This window comes from Mus pahari, chromosome 8 (genome assembly GCF_900095145.1).
Source record: "Mus pahari chromosome 8, PAHARI_EIJ_v1.1, whole genome shotgun sequence".
Lineage (NCBI taxonomy): Eukaryota > Metazoa > Chordata > Mammalia > Rodentia > Muridae > Mus > Mus pahari.
Genome location: NC_034597.1, coordinates 31,432,267 through 31,452,194, shown reverse-complemented (window position 1 = coordinate 31,452,194; position 19,928 = coordinate 31,432,267). Strand labels below are relative to the sequence as shown.

The 19,928-nt window shown below is 37.4% G+C and overlaps 1 non-coding gene across 1 annotated transcript; it reads right to left on the bottom strand.

Annotated features, from left to right (window-relative positions):
- Positions 1 to 17,245: 17,245 nt before the first annotated feature.
- Positions 17,246 to 17,350, bottom strand: LOC115064672. The gene has a single exon (XR_003844485.1). It is a non-coding gene; the product is annotated as a U6 spliceosomal RNA (small nuclear RNA).
- Positions 17,351 to 19,928: the final 2,578 nt, after the last annotated feature.

The following is a 19,928-nucleotide window of genomic DNA, read 5'->3' as shown; positions in this document are numbered from 1 at the left end:
AGAAGGTTCTAGAAGGAAATCTCAAACCTAAGAAGGTAACCTACATGCAGTTAAAAAATAAAGAATTAACCTAACACCAGCAAAAAAGTAGGGATGCACACACACACACACACACACACACACACACACACACGCACGCACACGCACACACACACACACACACACACACACACACACACACACACACGAACATGAACATAACTACTTACCTACCAATGCCAACACTATTCCTCTCCCCTCCTCTCCATCAACAGAATAAAATGATCATTGGTCATTGTTTTCTTCCAATATCAATGACATCAATTCCCTAGCAAAAAGACATGGTCTAATAGGATGGATATGAAAACAGGATCTATGTTTCTGTTGCATACAACCAATGTACTTCCACATCAAAGTATTAGGATTGGCATTACCTCAAGAAGCAGGGTTGGGAAAAGATATTCCAAGCAAATGAACCTGAGCAGCAAGCTGGTATAACCATTTTAATAACTAACAAATTAAACATCAAACCAAAACTAATTAACAGAGTTAGGGAAAGACACTACATACTCCTCAAAACGAAAATCTGAAAGGGTGAAAGGGTGGACTGAAAGGATTGAGAAGTGAATGTGATGGGGTGCACTGTATGAAACTGTGTAATATCTAATAAAAATATTATGTTGGGAAATGAGTATAGATCTAAAGAGAGAATTCTCAATAGAGGAGTCTTAAATGGCTGAGAAACTCAGCATCCTTGTCTATCAAGAAAATGAAAATCAAAGCTACTTTGAGATTCCATCTTATGCCTTTCAGAAGATCTAAAGTACAAGTGCCAGCTCATGCTGGAGGATTTGGAGCAAGGAGGAACATTCCTCCATTTCTGTTGGGACTGCAAACTTGTAAAGGCATTTTGAAAACGTGGTTCCTTAGAAAGTTGGGAATCAATCAGCCTGAGTCCTTGAATGCACAATAAACTGCCAGCACACCATTAGAAATTTTTGATGTGTTTCTCTCTATGAAGTTACAACTCATGATGATCAGCAAGAATGGCAAGATGAACCAATACATACATCATCAGGGAAGATCAGAGTCAGCAAAGTGTAACAGTGACTACCAAAGAATGGTAAGGTGTCCCAATACCATACAGCACCATCCACTGTCTGTTGGGTCATATTTGTACCCTTTCCAAACATCATGTGTCTTTTCATGCATCTGCTCTAGCAAAACATTACATGCCATTTTTCCAGGCTGTTTCCAGAAAAGCACCACATGTCTGTTCTTAGCAAAACATCCTCTGATGTGTCTGCTTCAGCAAAAATAAATCCTTTCATAAGACAGTTTTCTGAAAAGACACCTCATGATACAACTGACACTCTCTCTAAAGAAACCAAAAATTTATATTTCAGTGGATATTACCCATTAAATGATAACCAAGTTTAGGTAAAGAGGAAGGATCTGTGGGAGAGCCATGGATCTCCTTGAGAATGGTAATAGATTAGATTTTATAAGCCAGGTGAGGATGAGAGTGGGAAAATCAGGTGGTGGGGGGAGATGGGGTGGAAGGAGAGTGTGGGGAGAGATGGCTAGAATTTGGGAACATATGGGGGTGGCGTAGAAATTCAGTGCAGTGAGATCTTCCTAGAATCTCTGAAGGTTATCTAAATGAAGACTCCTAGTAATGAGAGATACAGTCTCGACTGGCTCATCTTTTGTAGCCAGGTGAGGCTTCCAGTTGCAGAACTGACTTGCCTTCAGTTTAGTTGTAAGCCAAAGGGGTCCCTTGGAAATCCCCAAAGGACTCAGATTGATGCTAAGACAAAGGGTTGCTTTCTGCAAACTGATAGTGGGGTCCCATTGCTGAGGAGAATATCCACTCAAATTATTGAACATGTGAAGTTGAGCTAGTGCCTACATGGAACTTTCACCTCTAAGCTCCAGTCTCTTTGGTGGAAGAAGGTACTCTGTATGCTATGGAAAGAGAAATATGGACACCAACCCATCCACAAAACCTTTGACTTACAATCTGTTCTATCCACAAAATAGTCTAGAGCAGTCTAGAACTTGTGGGAGTAGCCAACGAATATCTGATTCGACTTAAGACCCATTTGACAAGAATTAGCCTATACCTGGCACTGCTTGGATAACCAAGAACTAGAGACTATGTAGCCCAGAGACCTAGGGTAAACCAAACACTATGGTTCTAAAAAAAAAAAAAAGTCAATAATATAATTCCTAACGATAGTCTTCTATTCTCATAGATTAGTGTCCTATTCAGTCTTCATCTGGGATGCTTCTTCTGGAAGCAGTTGGGAACAGATTCAGAGACCCACATGGAGAAAGTATCAAAATGAGAGGTGTTCCTCAAATGTCTCCCCTCAGAGTTCAGGGAATCCTGTAGAAAAGAAGGCAGAAAGATGATAAGAACCAGAGGAGATGGATGTCACCAGGAGAACAAGCCTGTCGGTATCAACTAAACAAGGAGTATTACTTCAGAGAAATACAACAAATACAGCAAATACAGGGCCTATTCTGTGCCTGTGCCAGATCATCTGCATATATACTATAGTTATTAATAACATATAGTTATAGTTATTAGCTTAATATTTTTGTAAGACTCCAGACTAAGACAAAGTGGGCCTCTGACTCTTACGCCTGCTCTTGGAAACATTTTATTTCTGTTTGGTTATCATGTCACTTCAATATGATAGCTTTGGCTTCATTTTCTGAATTTTCTTTTGCCATATTTGGTTGTTATCTCGTAGAAGTCTGTTGTTTTTTCTAATGAAAGCCACAAGAGATTTGATCTTTAGGGCTGGGGAGATTGAGAGAACCTAGAAGGAGTGGAGGGAGGCTATAATCAGAATATATTGTATAAGAAAAGAGTCTATTTTCAAAAAAACAAAACAGACATGCAAGTTCTGGAAATTTTGTCAAAGCCTTACAAATGTTAGTTACTAATGATAAAGTAGGAGAACAACATGGTCACTGATGACTGTAAATATTTCATGAAATGGAAAAATGAAACACAGATACAGCTTCAATTAATTAATCATCATTCAATTGGTGGCATTTAGCAGGCATGCCTACTCTGCCAATGTCTGCCAGCCACTGGCAAGGCGTTCAGCTTTTACCACTTCAGGGAAAGATGTTTTCTGTTTTCTTGCTCAGAACTGCCTAAACAGTTTGACAAAGCAAGTTGTCAATTAATTTTCTCTAAACTAAGTAGAATAAGCTCTGGCAGCTGTCTTCATTTAACATAAGTACATTCTTAGCCATCATAACGTTTAAATTGTCTTCATGGAAGGAAACATTTTATTTGATTCTCCATGACAGGAAATAAGGAGATGAGACTGCACAATATCCACCTGAAAAGGTTTACCACACAAGACTGGCCTGATCTCCACACAGGACTCTCCTTTGCTTTACTTTGATAGTGCTTTTTTTTTTTTTTTTTAACTGCATTCTCTTTCATGTGTGCGTAGGTGATTAGATCCTTTCATGATTTGCATATAGTTAGATGATCAGAGTTAAAATTTCAAGATTCATATCAATAATATTTGCTTTTTTCAGGGATCACTTAAGGCTCTGTAAAATGCCCTTGGTTTAAAAAAAGCAGTGCCTTAATAAGGATGCTTTCAGGTGCTAACTGAGTGTATCATAGGATGCCAGCATCACCTGATGAGACACACAAAGGGAACATCCAAAGATTCCTCCTTCATAGGAGCTCCTACATGCTGCATTTTGGGAGTGCAAATTTTCTAAAGAACTATATTCAAATTACTCATTGAAAATTTAAATGCACCTACATTTTGAATAAGCAACCTCAGAACTTAGAATATATTTTATAGTTTATAGGTCTAAGTTAGCAAGCACAGGATTATATATAGTATATGACTTTTCATCTTAACTAAAGTCTTATTTTCTGTGATTTCATTTATTCTGAATGGGCGACTAGAAATATGAAGTGGAAAATGGCAGAAATAATTCACAAGTTTTAAATTCCATTATAAATAATGTGATAAAAACTTGTCTAGGATAAAAATAATCTTCTTATTTAGCACATGCATGTGTGACATAGTTTGGCAAAAAAGAGAGGGAATAAAAGGGGGAGGGAGAGAAGAAGGAATGAGAAGAGAGAAATTGAAAGGAGGGAGAGAAGGAAGATGAGGAAGAGAGAAGAGAATATAATTACTTTTATTTTATATATTTTTATAATTGTTCTATTTTACAATGCTATAGTTATTAATCTTTTATTTTTGTGTTAGTTTTTTGACAACTTGACATATACTACAGTCATTTGGGAAGAGAAACCCACGACAGAGAAAATTCCCCTGTCAGATTGGCTTGTAGGCAAGTATGTGGGACATTTTTTTAAAATTAATGATTAATTTAAGAGGGCACATTGCAGGGGCAGTGTCACTCATAGGCAGGTGGTCTTTCATTGTATGAGAAATCAGGCTGAGGAGGCCAAGAGGAGCAAGCCAGTAAGCAGAATTGATGCACGGTCTCTGCTTCTGACTCCTGGTTCCTAACTTGAGTTCCGGTCTCAACTTTCTTTCATGATGGACAGTAAAGTGTAAGCCAAAAGAAACCATTTCCTTTCCAAAGATTTTTTTTTGTTCATGGTGTTTATCACAGCGATAAAAATAAAGCAAACTAGGGGATAGATATATATGGCCAGGAAATATATAACATAAATATAGTTCTATACTGTCTACAACTTTAGGTGTTCAGTGTAGGTTTTAAAATATCTTCCCTGTAGAGAAGGGAGAAGTACAGTACAGGTTTATTCTTCAATGAATTATTTATTCTATCTTACTGAAACAATACACAAAATCACTGAGTTTACTGTGATATTGATGAAAAGTATGATAGGAGATGCACTGAATTTCTGAAGAGCAGACATAAAATGCCAACATTGTTGAATCTAGGTGGAGACTAGATAGGTGCTTATTTTGCTGTTTTTTATTTTTATCCATGTTGAAATGTTTGACGATGAAAACTAAAAACCAGGATCCATTAGGAAGTAACTGAGCAAATAAATTATGGTCTTCCTACACAATGCTGATTTTGTGCTTGTCAGATATGTCAAAATAAGTATTAGGTACATCTTTAGTAAGGTTATAAACGAGAGAAAAGTATTCATTCCATGTAGAATACTTGCAGAGTTGTTTTATAATAAGACTGACTGTGCTTCTTGGTCTTCACATATGAACACGAGCAAGCACCTGGCACTCTCTACTGCATAGTCTACTGACACCATGATCTCCCTGCCATGGTGGATTATATCCTTTCAGACACATAGTCAACAACAACGGCAACAGCAAGAGCAACAACAACCCCCCAACAAAACAACAACAACAACACAGAACAAAACAAAGAAAAACATGTATGCTCTTCCTAAGTTACCCTTTGCCAGATATTTAGAAACAATAGTGAAAAAAATAAAGAGAGAGAGTGAGAGATGATTGGCACCAAGAGAAATGGGACAATTGCTAATATCAATCTAGTCATGTGGATTATATAGGATTTTATAACAGGATTATGGAAGGAATGGAGAAGGATTGAGAGCTGTGGAGTAGCCGAGCCTTAGAATGCTCTACACCCATGCTGCAGTGTTTCAAAAGACTAGAATGTCAACTCTAATTTAGAGAGTAGGCTGTGCATGTGAGCTGTTGCAAGAACATAGGAACTCTATCAGTGATCAAGGCAATGCATGTTACATTTTGTTCATAAATTTGGGTGTAGTGTACTCATGTTCTGAAAATTTGTGTGAGGCTGACATGAACAAACAAAAAACAAGCAACAAAAAAAGGACTTGCTATGTTCTCTCTCTCTCTCTCTCTCTCTCTCTCTCTCTCTCTCTCTCTCTCTCTCTTTTCTTTCTTCTTTCTTGGAGAAAATTTCAAGCCCTTAGAAACTTAGGCTGTNACAAAAAACAAGCAACAAAAAAAGGACTTGCTATTCTCTCTCTCTCTCTCTCTCTCTCTCTCTCTCTCTCTCTCTCTCTCTCTCTCTCTTCCCCCTTTTTAGGTGGAGAAAATTTCAAGCCCTTAGAAACTTAGGCTGTGGACTGATAATAAGTACTCAGTGCACTTATTCAATTTTACTGTGAGAGGGAACATAACAGAATATAAGGAAGAAGACATAAAAACAAATCAAAACAAAACCAACCAACAAACCAACAAACAAATGTACAGCTTGGCTAGGAAAGTAGCCTGAAACCAGTTAAAGTTTAGAAGAGAAAAGGTATAGATTAAGAGGCTATACAGAGACAAGTATCTTTAAGAAGAAATTTGAGTTCTCTGCTAGGAGAGTGGTAGGAAAAGATCCCTAAGGAAAAGACTCCACTGATGGAGTGCTTCTGGGTATAGAAACACAAACCAATTTGAAAGAAAAGTCTTTAAGAAGACAGAACCCCATGATATCTGTGACACAAGCAGATATCCAGTGAAGTGCTTTGCCAGGCTTCCTTGTGAAGGCACACAGAGGCAGCTGCTGCTGTGATTCCAGAGAACCCAGCTATATCACAAGCTGTCAGTGGGAAGAGACGTTGCTCACATGGCACTGGGTTTGCGGACATAGAGGATTAAAAATGATCAGGTTCTGCTTGCTAGCACCACAGATCAAGCAAAGGTTGGGTTCCTTGTATGGAGATCCTGATTGGGTTGTGTATGATTGAGAAGGTAAAGATCTAAGGTGCAGTGGAGACATCCAGATATTAGAGATGCCAGAAACATGGGTTGTTCTCCAAGGAATGCTTCAGACAAGCAGAGCTTACCCAAGTGAGAAGTCACATGTACCAAAGGCAACAAAATGAGACAGGTGGGGCTCCCCAGACTTATTGAAAATTAGGCTGTACCTTGAAAGCCTCAGATGCTGGCTGGATTTGAAACTATGGGCTTTGTTGCTTTTCCTGATGGCTGAGTCAGAGGTTTTCTTGCTATTTTTCCCATTCTTCCCTTTTAAATGGGAATATTCAGTCTCTACAACTGTATATAAGAAATACAGAACTTAGCTTTTTTCTCTATCTTGTTATTTAGTTTCTCTCTATCTCTCTGTCTCTCTGACTCGTGTGTGTGGGGTGTGTGTGTGTGTGTGTGTGTGTGGGTGGGTGGGTGGATGGATGGATGGACAGATGGACAGACAAATGGATGGATGGATGGATGGATGGATGGATGGATGGATGGATATGTCATGTTGTGCCTATGACTGTGGGTAAATGCACCTGTTCTTGCATGGAGACCAAAGGAGGGCACAATGTGTCAAATTTTATCACTCTCCACCTTATTCCTTTGATTCAGGGTCTCTCACTAAAGCTAGACCCACAAGCCCCAGAAATCTCATCTCTGACCCAACCTCAACAATGGGGCTAAAGGTGCTTGCATCCCCATCTGGCTTTCTATGTCTCTGACTTGGGTTCAGATTGAGAAGCAAGGGACTATCTATCACTTGCTTTTATTATAATGAGGTTTCATAATTAAAAGAATGCCCTAAGTCTCAGAAGAAGCTCTATAGATACACTTCAACTTTTTAATTTTTATTTCACGTGTATAAGTGTTTTGTCTGCATATTGTCTCTGTACTTGGTATGTGATCGGAATCTGCAAAGGCAATAACTTTGTGTCAGAACACCCGGAACTTGAGTTACAGATGGAGGTAAGCTGCCACGTGGGTCTGGGAACCAAACCTAGTTTCTCTGCAAGAGCAGCAGGTGCTCTAAACAGCAAAGGTAAGTCAAAGATCAACAACATTTACACATTTGAATGGCGTTGGAACTGTTAACTGGTATGGTGATTTCTGTAGTTATACTAAGTTCCTTTCACAGTACGAGGTGGTCATGAACAATCTGACCAGATTTGAAATTAATGTTTCCACAAGCTCATATGTTTAAAGATTTGATCTCCACCTGATGCTACCAGGGAAGTTGTGGAATCTTTAAGAGAAAGTAAATGTCTGAGTTCTGGGCTCTGAGTTTTATAGTTCTGTCTCACCGTGTCACTTCCTTGCCATTTCCCTGTTTCCTGATCCACTGAGCTGTAAGGAATTAGCTACAACATGTTTCTGACACTCTGTATCTATTCAAACTATGAGCTAAAACAAATACATTCTCCTATAAAATTATAAAATACAGTGAGATGATGTACCCATAATAGCATATCGAGAAGCTATCTCTTGCTGGGAACAATCAAAGAGATGGTTAGAAAGTAATAGCAGAACCAGGATGTAAGGATTTGCAGTCTCAGAGAGTAGGAAATCTTGAAGGAGTTGTCACTTTCTGATGGCATTTGCTTTTCCTCAGTACAGAATAAGGACTTCTTGTACAAATACGTAGTCAGGGAAGGCTTAGCGGACAGATCAGAAAGAAACCAATAGGAACCATGAGGCCACAGGTAGACAGAAATTGAAGTTTGTGGAAGCAGAAACAGCCAGATCATGAGAGAGCATGGTTAAAAGAGAGACAAATAAGCAAGGACATTATGTGACTATTTATTTTTTTTGTCCTTAAGACATGATGCATAACACCCCCCCCCCCCCGCAGTCCCCTCTGAGACAGGGTTTCTTTGTGTAGTCCTGGCTGTCCTAGACTTGCCCTATAGAATAGGCTGGTCTCTGACTCAGGAATCTGCCTGTTCTCGTGCTCCAATGCTTCAGGAGAGCCCAGCTAACTTCTCAGTTTCTTAACTCTACAAGCGGGTGTGCTGAGATGCTAGGCAGAAAGGTCACAGATCCAGAACTAAGTTTCTTACACTCTCATGGGTGAGATAAAATTTTTCCTTTTGGAAGCCTTCTCAGAAAGCTACAGGTTGTGGGGTAGAGATGAACCTGAGAAAGCAAAACCTATAACTCAACTTAAGAAATCTCAGTCCCGGAATTGGGTGAAGTTATATCTCAGCTAAGAACCCAGCTTCAGGAAACTTTGCTTACCCTTGTGCAACATCCAATAATCCATGAGAAATTATTAGACATTTCAATAACTAAGAGCACGAGAGAAAAAACAAAACAGAAAACAACCTACTGAGGATCCAGATATTAGAGCTATAAAATATGGGCTCAAAATCGCCATGGTCTCTAGTTTATAAAAACAACATATAATACATAATTTTATTAAAGTGAAACACAGTTATTGTTACATAAAATAGTCAGTCTTAGCTACTTTTCTCATTGCAATGATCAAATCCCTGACAAAGACAACTTCTGGAGGAAGCATTTAGTTTGACTCACAGTCTGAAGTTATACACTTCATCATGACAGGAGAGGCACGGTAGGTAGGACATGAGGTAGCTGGTCTCTTGTACCTGCAGTCAGGAGGCAGCAAGAAATGAACATGAGAGCTCTCCTCAATTTCTCCTTTTTTATTCAACCTGAGATCCCAACATTTGAAATGATGCAGGCCAGATTTAAGATGGTTCATCTCAGCTCAGTAGTTATTAAGTCTAGGAAGCTCTCACTGATATGCTTATTATGTACCTAGAAATAGTTGGGGTGAATATTTTCACTGAAGCATAGAGAAAAAAACAACAACACAGAAACGATCTGAGTGCAAAAGAAATGTGATGCATGACAAAAGATGCTAGCTAACACATGTGCCGTCAAAGTTCCCATGGTGATGGGTAGTAAGAACAAGGCAAGCAATCCATAGGAAATCATGGCTGTGTATTTTCTAGAAATTTGAAAAATGTTTCTATAGATTTAAGAATTCTTAGAACTTTAATCATAAAGATACAGAGAAAAGGACACATATGACATTATCAATAAATATTTATGGACAAAACAAAGCTGAAAAAAAGGCTAAAAAAAGGGGGGGGGGCCTGAAACAGGAAATCTTTAAGACTGACAGCTATCATTCAAAAAGAAATGAAAAAAAAAAAAAAACAGAATTAGATGGAGAGATACTTTTTAAACAAAAATAGAAAATAAAACTGACTTAACACTCTGATTCTGCACACACTAAAAACATCTTCCCCCTACTACTCATGATTGAACTAAGAGCATTTCAAATGCTGGGATAATATTTTAACAGCAATCTACTACCTTTGCCCTGAGAATATTTTTAAGGGTAAATTAAAGATGTTTCCACATGAACAAACCTAAAATTTATTTGAGAACATTTGTAAGTAAAAAAATAATGCTAAGTGAAGCAGGAAAAATAATCTCAGAAGCAGACATGAAAATGAAATAAAAGCAAAGAGAAGAGACAATAAATGCATATAAATGGTTACAATGTGTTGTGAGGTTTAAAATGTATTAAATTAATGCACATGAAGACAAACTGCAGCCAGGAGGAAGTGAATGAGACTCCAGTATGTTAAGATCCAAAGCTGGTACAGATACTAGTTTATGGCAATCTTAAAAGGAAATGCATCAGAAATTACATAAAGCCTAATCGATCAGATTAAATTACATAACACTAATTGATTATTCAAAGCAAAGATACACAATCTTTTGACTATAAGAAACATAGTTTTGATAAATAAACATGTAAGAGTTTAAGGAAGGTAACAAAAAATAAGCCATGCAAATCTGAGCACAGGTAATATAGATACACTTAAAATAGAGAAATATACCTAAGAAAAATTTTAATCTTACGAAATCCATAAGTAGGGCTGGGAGATGGCTTAGTACACAAAACATTCACTCCACAAATGTGAGGACCTGAATTCATATCTCTGCTACCTATGAGATTGCCAGGTAGGCTTGGTAGCCTGCTTGTAGTCATAACAAGTAGACAGACGATTCCTGTGGCAAGCTGGCTAGTTAAAGTAGTTCAATCTGCAAACCCTAGTTTCAACTTCAGTCAATAAAGTGTAGAGCAATTATGAAAGACACACATGGTTACCTGAGCCCTCACACATGTGAACATGAACACACAAAGGTACATACACAACACATATAAATAGATAAATAAAGTGATAAAGGTAAGTATGCTGTAATGCTAATGAGTATATTGATAGTAAAGGCAGGCATGGCACGGGAGCAACAGTTGAGAGTTTAAAAGCAGAGAGCTGAGCGAACAACCACTGGGAGGGCAGGAGTCTTTTGAAGACTTAAGTTCACGGTTGATGACATACCTTTCCTCTTCCAACAATGACATTCTTCCTAATCTTTCCAAGAGGGCCACCCATTGGGTCCCTAGCATTCAAATGGCAGAGACTTATTGGGGAATATTACATTCAAACTACCATAGCGAGTCTAGTTATCTGCAATGTATTTTGTATGTCAAAATGGCTAAATGGCTGTAAGAAATAATATGAATGTTCCCAGAGAAAGAAATAATATATGTCAAGGTTGATGGATATGCAAATTACCATTTGGATAGGTACAAATTATGCATGTGTTTAAATATACTGTACCCTGAAAATGCATGTAATAATTTTATTAACTATGTGTGAACACTTTTGTGAACTCACTTAACTTCAAAAGATAAAGCAAAAATTGGAAGAATTGAAGTACTAGGCAAATTATCTAAAATCATTTTGAAAGAATATATAATATTTGAAAGACCCAATCGAAATCATTTGGAACTAGTTAACAACACATGCAGAAACTAATACCTCCAAAACGGTGATACGTATTCTTTCCATGGAACATACACCAAATTTGAGTTTGTGGAACCACATATCAAGAAATCACTAGAGATAAGCTTATTTTTCCAAGGAAGCTTTTGCTTATAGAAAATAACAAGGTGACTTGATGCTCCTTCTGAAAGCTGTGAACACATTTCTTTGGGTACTAATGTTTGGTTGTTCGTTTGTTTCTATTTTAAGCTGTTAGCACCTGTTACCTAGTGGCCTTCCCTTTCACTTTCAAAAGACATACCATCATCATAGCTTAGTCTCATGAGACTAGGAAAATCTGTGACAATGGTTTCAGCTGGGACATGTCTCCTTTAAGAACACACTTAGTTAGATTAGGTCTACATGGACGGTGTTGGAACATCTCTGTGTCACAGATGCTTTCACTTTACCTGCATCTATAGAATCCCATTTGTCTTAGAAGGCATTGTATTCACAACTTCTAGGAACTAGGACATGGGTGTTTCTGGGAGCTGGTATCTGTATGCCACAAGGCTTGGCAAGGCTACTCAACATAGAGAGTTCAGCCAGGGAAATAGGCAGGAGAAGAAAAAGCACAAGATATGAAAAGTAGAGTAACACTAAAACCATCTTTATTTGAGTAGATGTGTATTATAGAGGGAGGGGTTTTTAAACAAACATTTTGGAATAAATTCATATACCCATAGGTAACTAAGATATTTTAATACCTATGTCTGAAATCAATTCCAGATAACTTTCATAGCCAAATTTAAAGATAAAGGCAATGAAACTTTTAGAAGTAGACATGCCAGACTCTTATATTAAATTTGTAGGTTTTCCATAGAATTCTGAAACATAACAGAAATAAACAATTGGACTACACCAAAATGAAGACATACCATAAGAACTCACCATTGGATGGAAAGGCTTATGAAGAAATTATAGATATCAGAAAGAAATTAGCAAACAAGGGAATACATAGAAACAAAAAATTTCATCATAGATTCCATCATTAGTCCACTCAAATGGATAATAAAGAAGTAAGAACAATTAAGCCTCATTAGTCACTGGAAAATATATATTAAAAATTGTAAAATCATTCTACATATTCTACATTTTTGAAATTATTGTATGTGTGTGTGTGCATGTGTGCATACATGAATGGATTTGTGTGTGTGTGTGTGTGTGTGTGTGTGTGTGTGTGTTTTAGTATGTACCAAGTGAGTACAGATACCCAGGAGTCTAAAAGGCATCAGATTCCTGGGAGGTGGCGATACAGACAGTTGTGAGCCCTCTGCTGTGGATGTTGGGAACAAAACTTGGATCCCCTGGAAGAGCAGAAAGTTCTCTTACCTTCTGGACATTTTTCTCCAAGTCATCATAATAGCTAAAAATGGGATGCACAGAAATATTGTTGCCCATGATGGAGAAAACCTAGAACTTTTGTGACTACTGCTGATGTCATGTTTATTTTGAACAATTTATGATCAACTAGAATTCAGCAGTTCTAACAGTAGACAGAATATGAAATGTTCTAGGTACAAACTCAAAACTAATGTACACTTACTTTTTGTGCACTGTTAAGTTTATTTTCATTTAATATAACATGAAGTTAACAGATATATATTTTAAGGTAATAAAATGTTATCATTGATAAGGATACTTTAATATATCTGGAGATTTAACATTCAAAGTTTACTTACTTTTAAAATGTAAAATGCACAATTATAATATTCATCTAAAATATATTAACACACACACATATATATATAAAATTCTACCATTATTCAGTGTACTGTGAAATATATAATAATTTTCATAAAATTACAGCTTTGTGTAAAACCCACACAATAAAATACACAGGGATTGTGAAGAAAATTAAATGAGAAAACAACAATCAAAAATTTGATGAGTGACACACAGAGAAGATAGGAACTTAATTATAATTGGTCTTGTGATATTACATACATAATTAGTTTTATATTGCATAATTTCATAATGAATATGGCCTTTTAGTCTGTAAACATTTCACAGTTTTCTTTTAGAAAAGGACATAACGGGCTACAGTTTGTCTGTAACTGTTAGATGGATGATGGGTTCCTATTACTTGCCCATGACTTGTATAATGAGTTATCACAAGTTTAGCATCTTAAAATAGCTTCTTCTATCATAGTCTTAGAAACCAGAAATGCCAAACTGAGATATCTGCAGGTGGTTCTCCTTAAATCCCAAGGGGAGGATTATTTCCTGCATCTTTCAGTTCCTGTGGCTCCCAACATTCTTAAAATGATGACTGCTTCCCTTCAACAATTGTCTTCATGATCACGTATCAGCATTTTTCCATATATACGAGAGAGAGAGAGAGAGAGAGAGAGAGAGAGAGAGAGAGAGAGAGAGAGAGAGAGCTTAATATAGAAGAAGAGGAGCAGAGGGATATAGAGAGGTATATGCCCATAGATCATAGGAGGGTATTGAGTGTACCATTCTGTCACATTCTGCTGTATTTCCCTGACACAGGGTCTATAACCGAAGCACAGCTAGGCTGGCAGAAAGGCAGTGCAGATCTGTCTCTATGCTCTACAGCACTACTATTGCAGGCAGGCAGGAACATGGTCATCTTTCTCTTTTTTCTCATTGATTTATCTATTCACTTTACATTCCAATATCTACTCCCTGTATTCTCCACCCCCAGTTCCTCCCTGTTCCCATTTCGCTTTCTCTTCTGAGAAGGGGGATGCCCCCCTGGGTATCACCCCACCCTGTAGGACTAGGCACATCGAATCTCTGTAGGACTAGGCTCATCCTCTCCTACTGAGGTGAAGCAAGGCAGCCCATTTAGAGAAATGGGATCACAGACAGGAACAGATTCAGGTACAGCCTTTGCTCAAATTGTTGGGGAACCCACATGAAGACCAAGCTACACATCTGTGGTATATGTGCAGTGGGCATAGGTCCAGCCCATGCTCACTGGTTAGTTAGTGGTTCAGTCTCTGGGTGTCCATATGGGTCCAGGTTAGTTTACTTTCTTCATCTTCCTATGGAGTCCCTATTCTGTTTGGGTGCTTCGATCCTTCCCCCAACTTTTCCACAAGTTTGAGCTCCACCTAATGTTTCACTATGGGTCTCTGCATCTGTTTCCATCTGCTGCTTGGTGGAGATTCTCAGAGGGCTAGGCTCCTGTCTGAAAGCATAACAGAGCCTCATAAATAGTGTTAGGGATTATTCTTGCCAATGAAATGGGTCTCAATTTGGTCCAGTCATGGGTTGGCCATTCCCTTCTCTGCTCTATCTTTGTCTTTCCACATCTTGTTTGTAGGACATGTTTTGGGTCAATGTTTTTATGGGTAGTTGGCTGTTCTTACTCTTCTACTGGCTACAGGAGGTGTCAATTAGTATTTTATATATCCCCCTGCTATAAGTCTTAGCTAGTCACCCCCATAGACTCCCTGGGACCTCTTCTGTCCCAGGTCCTAGAGATGTACACTATGCCCTTTGCCTACCACTGATTTCTGTTCTCTCTTCCCTGCTCTCCCTGTACCTGATCTCCCAACCCCCTTAACCTCCTTATTCCCTCTCCTACAGTTACCTCCAACCATCCTCCTCTGCTATCTATTTTATTTCACCTTCTGAGAAATATTCAAGTATTATCCCTTGGGCCCTACTTGTTATTTGCTTTCTTTGGGTCTGTGGATTGTAGTATATATACTTGATAGCTAATATCCACTCATAAATGAGTATATACTATATGTGTCCTTTTGGTTCAGGGTTACCTCCTTTTGGTTCAGGGTTAACTCAATCAGGATGATATTTTCTAGTTCCATCCATTTACATACAAAATTCATGATATCCTCATTTTTAATACCTGAGTAGCATTCCATTATGTAAATAAACCATATTTCTTTATCCATTCTTCAGTTGAGGGACATCTAGTTTATTTCCAGTTTCTGACAATTATGAATAAAGCTACTATGAACACAGTTGAGCAAGTGTCTTTGCAGTATGGTGGAACATCTTTTGGGTATGTACCCAGGAGTGGTATAGCTGGGTTTTGAGATAGAACTATTTCCAATTTTCTGAGAAACTGCCAAATTGATTTCCTGAGTGGTTGTACAAGCTTGCCCTCCCCTTCATCGAATGAGTTTGGAAATATTCCTTCTGTTCCTATTTAATGGAATAGTGTGAGGAGTATTGATATTAGCTCTTCTTTGAAAGTCGGTAGAGATCTGTACTAAAACAATCTAGCTCTGGGTTTTGTTTTTGTTTTTTTGTATTTTTTGTTTTGTTTTTTGTTTTGTTTTGTTTCATTTTTGTTTGGGAGACTTTTAATGAATACTTCTATATCCTTAGTGGTTATAAGACTATTTCAATAGTTTACCTGATCTGGAGTAAGACCTAATCATTCTTTGGATTTCCTCAGATTCTATTGTTATGCTTCCCTTTTCATTTCTGAATTTGTTAATTTGGTTACTGTCTCTTGGCCTTTTAGTTAGTCGGGATAGAAGTTGGTTTATTTTTTTATTTTTTTATTTTTTTTAATCCCAGAACCAGCTCTTGGTTTCTTTGATTCTTTATATTGTTTTGTTTGTTTCTAATTGATTGATTTCAGCCCTGATTTTGATTATTTCCTGCTATCTACTCCTTTTGGATGTGTTTACTTTTGGTTCTGTTTTCTAGAGCTTTCAGGTGTACTTTTAAATTGATAGTATGAAGACTCTCCAATTCCTTTCTGAAGGCACTTAGCGGTATGAACTTTTCTCTTAGCATTGCTTTCATTGTGTCTCATCTGACTGCATATATTGTGCCTACATATATAATGAATTCTAGAAAATTTTTAATTTCTTTATTTCTTTCCTGACCCAGTGGTCATTGGATAGAGTTGTTCAGTTTCTATGCATAGGTAGGCTTTCTGTTGTTTCTGTTGTTGTTGTTGAAGTCCAGCTTTAATCCATGGTGGCCTGATAGGATTCAATGTGTTCTTTCAATTTTCCTGTGTCTGTTGAGGCTTGCTTTGAAGAAGCTATATTCTTTTGTGTTCTGGTGAAATGTTCTCCAGATAACTGTTAGGTCCACTTGTTTCATAACCTCTTTTTTTTTTTTTTTTTTCCCCGAGACAGGGTTTCTCTGTATAGCCCTGGCTGTCCTGGAACTCACTTTGTTGACCAGGCTGGCCTCGAGCTCAGAAATCTGCCTGCCTCTGCTTCCCGAGTGCTGGGATTAAAGGAGTGCGCCACCACGCCTGGCTTCATAACCTCTTTTAGTTTCATTATTTCTTTGTTTTGTTTCTGTCTCAATGACCTGTCAACTGGTGAGAGTGCGGTGTTGAAGATTCCCACTATTCATGTATGGATTCAATGTGTGATTCAATGTGTGTCCTTGTATTTGTAGCATAAATGTTCAGAATTTAGACATCATCTTGATTGAATTTTTCTTTGATAAATATGAAGTTTCCTGCACCTCTTTTGATTAATCTTGCTTGAAAGTCTATTTTATTAGATATTAGAATGGGTACTCCAGCTTGTTTCTTGGGTCCACTTGCTTGGAAAACTTTTTTCCAGCCTTTTAATTTAAGGTAATGCCTATCATTGTTGCTGAAGTATGTTTCTTATATGCAGCAGAATGATGGATCCTGTTTAAGAAATCACTTTGTTAGCCCGTGTCTTTTTATTGGGGAATTGTATCCACAGGTATTGAGAGATATTAATGACCAACGATTGTTAGTTCCTGTTATTTAAAAATATGGAATGCTTTATTAATTTTCATGTCATCCTTGTACATGGACCATTCGTATTCACTATATAATTCTAATTTTAGTATATGTGCTGCAAAAATGAGTACTATGTCCATTTCTTTACATAGTTACTAGGATTTGAATTCAGATCCTTATACTTGTTTAGCAAATGCTTTTATCCTCCCAGACATCTGCCCTCTCTTTAGCTCCCACATGTCCCTCTTATCTCTGTCTTTTTTTTTTTCTTCTTGCCTTCTACAAGGACTGACTGGATGAGGTAACATTAACAATTATATCTACAAAGACCTTCTTTCCAAATAATGTGATGGTAACATGCCTGGGCTTTGAATGATGAGCATATCTTTTTGTAGGTAGTGGGGCACCATTCAACCCATTACAGGAGAGCTATGAGAATGTTCAGGCTTAAAAAAGAAATCCTCTGGGGTATATGTTGAAGGCAGACACTTGCTTCATGAAAGTACCCAATCGCCGGGTAGTGTTCAGTGTCTGCCGAGCCGCCTATTTGGCTGTATTGCTCCTAAGAGCTCCCTTGATTCTTCCTGACTTGACTTGCCTTTATCTGAGAGGAGAGGGATTTAAAAATTATTGCATGCTTCAAGGCATCAAAATGGCTACTATGACCACAAAAGGCAGCACTTTAGCCGGCTCTGGAAATTTCTGCTTCTGATGCCTGTGTAGAGGTGGTGCTCTGACTTGATTGTGAGAAATACCGTCCCTGACTTTTTCAGTCTTATATTCTTTTAGAAACTTCATTTAGAGCTGTTCTTATTGTCTTCAGAGCATTTAAAGTTCTCTCAGGATTTATGGGAAATAAAATGTAATCATGGGATTGTCTCTCGAGGTGCAAATGTGGGAATAAATATGATTACTTCTTGTGACATCCTTTAACATCCTTACTTTCCAGGTTCTCTTAGTTGTTCTTTTATCCTCCAGTCTTGTGTGCTCTGTGTGTGTTTCTTTGTATTTTATGGGGTGTGTATTGTGAGTGTGTGTCCTCCTCTTTTTAGGGACATGATACTTAGATATGCTCTGATGTCTTATATGGTGAGTATGTTTTCCCTATAGAGAAGTTCACAACTGAAAAAAGAAAAGTCAGACTTGATTTTGTGGTGCATAGCCATATGCTCATGTGTGTTTTATGTGATCCTCTATAAATACACCTTTACTTAGGTGAAGTGACTGGTTTTTTGTTTGGTTTGGTTTTATATTTCTGAGACATAGTTTTGCTATGTAGGCAAGGCTGGTTATGAGCCTCATACTTTTGCCACAGCCTCTGAATGCTAGTATTGTACTAGTGCCTTGATAAACTCAACTGACTGCAGGAGGAACTTAACTGTTTCTCACTAATTAAAGTCAAATATAAAATGCAACCCTTACATTTTGTGTATATTTTCTTTAAAATACCAGTCATTTTAAAATTCATTGGTATTTACAAAGGAAGACCTCTGGTGCAATCAACTTTATCAAAAAGCTCATGGAAATATTTTATAAAAGCACAAGTTAAAATTTACCCAAGTACACACCAACAGCAAAAAGAGAAAAGAAAGCTTGAAAGGCTTGAAAGGGAACATTGAACAGCAAAGAGAATGAATGGTCTAGAGTGTGTACAAAAGTATGCGTGAGTTTGACAGCATAAAACTTAATGAAGGCACACAAAACTCATATACAATGCACCTTTTATTTGTAAAAGAAACAGCCCAATTGTTTGATGCTGTTAGGAGGCAATGTGGTTACTAACCTTGGGTGTGCTAAGGCACTCTGTTGGTGAGTTCCCTGTGACAAGTCACTCAAGTACATGCTTAAATTATATACACTTTTCACATGTGTATTTAAAATCCTCTATGTAAAAGAAGAAAAATATGATTCCTAGTATCTATGAAATCAAGTTTGTAGTGAACTTTAGTAGTTCTGACACCACACAACTATGGAAACCTTCAGTACACACCATTCTGCATTGGTGGAACCACATTCCAGCTCAACCTTAGTGCTGATGGAACAGCTCCAAATGCTTTCCTTCACTCTGTTTTGTAGCTTGTTTCCTTACTATAATGTTAACAGTGGGAACAACTTAATGGTGTTCAGTTACATCTTTATGTTTTAAGAAATAAGGAGGAAACTTTAATTTCTAGAACTTCCCCATTCCTGGTAGTAGCAAACTTAAAATTGGTTGACAATATAGATCAAATGCTAGGCTTATGGCTCTTTTTTTTTTTTAACCTGAGTTTTTATTTCCCATTTCTATTCACTATATTTGTCAAATTTTTGATATTTTGGGTGCACTGATTTACATAGGTTATTCTTTTTTCAATTCTACTTCCTCAAAAGTCATCTTCCTTTGGTGATTATATGCCTTTAGACCCAGTTTATTACTTTTAAATTTATATGCTCTTTGTAATGTTCCATTTTGGGTCTGTCTATTCCAAATTCTTTTGCCAAGGAGGATTCTGTATATTTATAGCTACCTTTACCCTTAAATTTATGCTTTCCCACTTTCTATGTGTACTCTTGCTCTTTTTATGCCAACAACTCTTTCTTCCTTGTATTTTTATTTTGATTTATCTTTCAGCGTGTGCAACTTTTTAAATGGGAAGACTACTAGAGGAATATTTATGTACCATTTCCAATATAAAAATGTATTTCTCTCATCTTGAATGTAAACCAAAT